Raw genomic sequence first — 6000 nt, forward strand, 5'->3', positions numbered from 1 at the left:
GACGGCCAATAGAACCCTGCTCGGAAAGCCTTACCGACCAGTGTTCTTGAGGCCGCGTGGTTGCCACAGGAGCCAGAGTGGATTTGGTCTAGGAGATGCTCGCCTTCCTCCTGGGTTATACACTTCATCAAGATTTCCTCCTTAGCGTTTTTGCGCCATAACCTACCATCGACGAGCAGATACTGCTTACTATGACGCATCAGGCGCTCATTTTCTGTTCGATCGATATAACCGCTACCATCTGTTAAGTACTTGATGAAAGGTGTTCTCCAGTCCGGCTCATGAGTGGTCAGAAGCGGCTCGGTTGTGCTCGGCGCCGGAACCGTAGCCACTAATTGCTGGTCTGAAACTTTGTCGGTCGTTGAATCTTCGTCTTCAATGGAAGGCGTGAGCAGGTCTTGGACGAATACGCCATGTGGGATTTTGGCACGGGATGATCCTAACTTTGACAACGCATCTGCTGCCTGGTTCTTGTCCCGGACCACGTGTATGTACTCGATGCCATAGAACCTGCCTTCCAGCTTTCTTATCGATTTGCAATATGCGTCCATCTTTTCACTGGTCGTGTCCCAGTCCTTGTTGAGTTGGTTGATGACCAGAGCCGAATCTCCGTAGACATAGAGACGTTTAACTCCAAGCTCAACCGCAATGCGTAGACCATGCAGGCATGCTTCATACTCGGCGGCATTATTAGATGCTGGGAAATAAATCCTGAGAACGTACCGGAGCTGCTCCTTGGATGGTGACATGAAAAGAACTCCTGCTCCCGCACCGTCAATGTTGAGAGAACCGTCAAAGTACATCGTCCAATATTCGTCGGATCCCGGAGAGGCAGGCGTGCTTAAGTCTGTCCACTCGACGATGAAATCGACGAGTGCCTGAGACTTGATTGTAGTACGGCTTGCAAATTCCAAGGAAAGGGGGCATAGCTCCATTGCCCATTTGACGATGCGCCCGTTCGCATCCTTATTGCGAATGATGTCCCCCAAAGGATACTCGGTCATGACCACCACACGATATCCGTCGAAGTAATGTCTCAACTTTTGGGATGTTATCAGTATGGCATAGAGCAGTTTCTGAATCTGTGGGTACCTGGTCTTGGATTCGTTGAGTACCTCACTAATGAAATAAATTGGCCGCTGTACCTTGTAGGCATGGCCCAGCTCGTCGCGCTCGACCACCATTGTAGTGGAAACCACCCGATCGGTTGCCGCAATGTAAAGTAGGAGAGTTTCGTCTTCTCTGGGAGCAGTAAGTACCGGAGGTGATGTGAGGTATTGTTTTAGCTGCGTGAAGGCAGCGTCTGCTTCCTCCGACCACTCAAACTTCTCGGACGCTTTGAGCAGTTTGAAGAACGGTAGTCCTTTTTCTCCTAATCTTGATATGAAACGACTTAGAGCAGCCATGCAGCCGGTAAGCTTCTGGACATCCTTCACCTTTTTTGGGGGCTTCATGTCTAAGACAGCTTTGACTTTCTCCGGGTTAGGGCGTATGCCATCGTAACTGACGACGTTGCCGAGCAATATGCCAGAAGGGATACCAAAGATGCACTTCTTTGGGTTTAATTTCCATTGGAACGTATTAAGGGCTGCGAAGGTGCATTCCAGATTGTCAACAAGGGTATGTGCTTCCTTGGTTTTGACAACTATATCGTCGACATAAGCCTCGACGAGGCCGTCTTTTATCTCGTCGTTGAGGCAGGCCTGTATAGCGCGTTGGTAGGTAGCCCCGGCATTTTTGAGCCCGAACGACATAGTCGTGTAGCAGTAGGCGCCGAAAGGCGTGATGAAAGATGTCTTGATCTGGTCGTCCTTTTTGAGAGCGATCTGGTGATAACCAGAGTAGCAATCGAGAAAGGAAAGCAGCTCGCAACCGGCGGTTGAATCTACGACCTCGTCTATGCGAGGTAAGCCGAAGGGGTCCTTAGGGCAGTGTTTGTTGAGATCAGTGTAATCAACGCACATTCTCCATTCATTATTCTTTTTGCGTACAAGAACCGGGTTGGCTAACCATTCCGGATGATACACTTCTTTGATAAATCCGGCTGCCAAAAGCCGTGTAACTTCTACCCTAATCGCCTCCTTTTTGTCGCGAGCGAACCGTCGTAGCTTCTGCTTGATTGGTTTGGCCTTGCTGTTGACATTTAAGGAGTGCTCAATCAAGTTCCGAGGTACACCGGGCATGTCGGAAGGTTTCCATGCAAACACATCCACGTTGCCCCTCAAGAACCTGACGAGCGCGTCTTCCTATTTGGGATCCAGGTCGGCCCCGATGAGGGCCGTTTTGCTGGGATCGCCCTCGACCAGCTAGATCGTCTTGTGCTCCTTGGACCTGATGTTCTTGCGCGGAGCCTCGAGCTCTGGGATCTCCAGGTGGTCGGCCGAGGTCTTCTTAGCGTCGAGCATGGTCTCGGCCATGCGAATAGAGAGGTCGTGGGCCTCTGCTATTTTGAAGCTGTCATCCTCGTAGGTATAAGCTGCGTATACATTGCCCCTGAGGGTTAAAACTCCTTTCTCAGTAGGCATCTTGAGCACCAGATACCTGTAATGAGGTATGGCCATGAACTTGGTGAGCGACGGTCGACCAAGAATAGCATGGTAGGTGCCGTCGAAATCAGCGACCACGAAGTTGACGTAGTCGGTGCGGAAGTGGTCCGGAGTCCCAAATTGCACAGGTAGCATGATCTGCCCAAGAGGTGTGGAACTCTGTCCATGGAGAATGCCCCAGAACTGTGCCTCGTACGGCTTCAAGTCCGCCTGGGCTATTTTCAGAGCGGGCAGGCTGTTCTTGAACAGTATATCAATGGAGCTGCCGCCGTCGATCAGTACCCTGTCGAATTGAACCTTGTTGATACAAGGATCGAGGACCAGAGGAAAACGCCATGGCTCGGGTATGGCGGCCCATTGGTCCTTCCTGCTGAAGTAGATTTCACGGTGAGACCACAGAGGGAGCCGCGGATCGGTGAGAAGGTTGTCGGTGTTTGCCACGTTCAAGCAAGCGCGGGCGAGCAGCTTGCGTTCTCATTTGGTCTCAATGGACACCTTGCCGCCGATGATGGTGTGCACGCGATCAGTCGGCTTGACGTATTTATGACGAGGGTCTGTATCGTCGTCGTCGTTGTCCTCGTTGCGTTGTTCCCCCGCGTCGTTAGGCTTGTCGGACGTATCCGGAGCCTGTTGACGCGTGTAGATAGTCTTGAGGATGCGGCAATTCTCCATGGTGTGGTTCGACTTAGGATGGAGCTGGCAGGGCCCCTTCAATGCTTTGGCATAGTCGTCCTCGTAGTTACGACGTCCGCCGCCCTTTTTCACGGTATTGACCTCGCCATCGTCTTCCCGAGCGCGCTTGCTCCTGTAATCGTCACGGCGGTTGCGCCGCTAATTACGTTGATCACGGTGGTCGCGGGAGTCGTTGCGCTGGTTGCGGCGGTCAAAATTGTCGTTCCGACCACGATTGCCGCGGTAATCGTCGCGGTGTGGAGGGTGGTCGGAGCGTGGAACCCTTGCTGCTTCTTCAACGATTATCTTTTTAGCGTCGTCAGCGTCCGCGTATTTCTTAGCGGTGGCCAAAAGCGCTGTGACTGATTCGGGTCTCTTTCGGAGGAGCTTGTCTCTTAGGGCGTCGTGGAAGCGGAGGCCGGTGACGAAAGCCTCGATTGCTTCATTGTCGGAGATTGATGGGACCTTGATGCGCATCTCCGAGAAACGCCGAACGTACTCGCGTAGTGGTTCATCCTTCCGATCTCGGATGCGTTGCAGATCGTACTTGTTGCCGGGTTGTTCACAAGTAGCGATGAAATTGTCAATGAAGGCCTGCCTGAGCTCCTGCCAAGAGTCAAAATAGTTCGCTGGCAAGCTAACCAGCCATTGGTGGCCTGCATGACCAACAGCGACTGGGAAGTAGTTAGACATGACGTGCTCGTCAGCCATGGCTGAACGGCACGCAGTTTCGTAGAGCATGACCCATAATTCGGGGTTTTCCTTGCCGTCGTACTTCTGAAGTTTCTCGAGTTTGAAATTCTTGGGCCATATGACTTGGCGAAGGTGTGGAGTGAACTGCTTCGAACCCGGCGGGCCGTGGGCAGTGTCATATTCCATACGGCGATAGCTTTCATGGGATGCGCGATCGTTGGCTCTCTGGTTGATGCGAGCGCGCAGGTCACGTCCGACGAGGTAATGGCGGAGATCGTTATTGCCATCGCGGCGATCTCGATTGCCATCTGGATTAGCCCTACGACCGTGGTTATCACGGCGATTGTCGCGGTTATCTCGGCGGTTGTCGCCTCGAACGTCGTGGCGGTTATCCTCCCGGCGGTGGTTGTCATCCCGACCACCATCATGACCACCGTTTCCGCCTTGACGGTTGTCCAATGGGTCGTTATTGCGTGAGCCACGTTGGTTGAGTGGCTGTGAGTGACTTGAGTATTGGCGGCTGTGGCTTGATTCGACAGAAACGGATGGAGCCCGGGCTTGATTCATCTCTGCGGTCTAAGCCATAGCAGCTGTCAGATAAGCTTGTATGTCATCATGGACTGCTTGGGTCTCGGGAGTGTTGGGCAGCCGCTGCATTGTCGCCATGGCAACGGCTACGTTGGCGCTTGGGGTCTTGAAGACTTGTTTGTCCCCCACCCTGTCGAATGCATTGTTGAGGTCACGTGGTTGGACCCTTATGCGTCGTGCCTCCTGGTCTGCTTCAGCTTCGATTTGCCGGCGATTAAACCGGTCAATATTGCATGCTTCGCGTGCAGTCTTTTCTTGTTCTATTTCGCCAACTGCTGGCGGCTCGTCGTTGCTGACAACATGGATCAAATCCCCTTGTCTTGGCGGAAAAGACGGAAATTGGGGGAAACCCGGGGCGTGGTCTGGTAGATCCAGATCGTATTTGATGCCTTCATCTTCATGACGCTGAAGCTCGGTGTGGACAGATGCGTTGGATGCGATGCCGGATGAGGAGCTGGAGTCACCCTCTCGGACTGTGTGGATGGATCCTTCTTGATAATCTTCAATCCGGACCATGTTGACGATGTTGCATGGCTTCGGCCGAGATCGGTGTATAGGACACAGATCCGAGCGGTGTCGTAGGTTGTACGCGTAGCTGGAGGCAGCGTTTTGCAGGCCGTAGGGCTAGACCTGGTGGTTCTCCGTCGGGACTTCGTACTCGCAGAGTCAGAGACCCGTCGCGACGGCTGGCTAGCGACGAGCGAAGCGCCCCTCAGGAGTTGATACGACCACAAGATCTGTTCCAAGTCGCGCAGGACGACTGGTCCGAGCTGGTCGGATAGATCTGTTGTGGGGAGCTGTTACCTACTCGTTAGGTTGGTTTTGAATCGTACTTACCAGAGCTAGGGTTTCAGCGAGTTGGATGCCGACCCGATCAACGGAGTCGAGCAGGTCGGTGTTGTCGATCTGCTTTCCTCTGTAGCGGGGAAGCGGATGACGGGTTGTCGGCGTGGCTGTAGGCGTGGTCGGAGCCAGATGTCCCGTGGTCGGAGCCAGGTCCATCGTGGTCGGAGCCGTATCCGTTGTGGTTGGAGCCGTGTTCACCGTGGTCGGAGCCGTGTTCACCGTGGTCAGAGCCGTGTTCACCGTGGTCGGAGCCGTAGCCGATGCAGGTGAAGTAGTCGTCGGCGCAGGTTGAATCCACGCCTCCTCCGTGGTCATGGCGATGGAGTCGTCGGAGCCGATGGTCCAGGTGATCCGGCCGACGGTGAACGTGAGGCCGTTGGGCGTAGCCATGGAGCCGGAGATGATGACCATCTTGTTTGCTTGGAGAGCAGTACACACACCCCCTACCTGGCGCGCCACTGTCGACGAAATATGGTCGGTAGTCTACCTAGGGGTATGCCCAAGGTAGTAGATTATCGGCAGACAGATGCGCAAGCCCCAAACAAGACGGTGACGCAAGACAGACATGAGGTTTTATCCAGGTTCGGCCGCCAAGAAGGCGTAATACCTACGTCCTGCGTCTGATTTGTATTGCTGTATGTCAATGAGAGATATT

This window comes from Miscanthus floridulus, chromosome 2 (genome assembly GCF_019320115.1).
Source record: "Miscanthus floridulus cultivar M001 chromosome 2, ASM1932011v1, whole genome shotgun sequence".
In the NCBI taxonomy this organism is placed as follows: Eukaryota; Viridiplantae; Streptophyta; class Magnoliopsida; order Poales; family Poaceae; genus Miscanthus; species Miscanthus floridulus.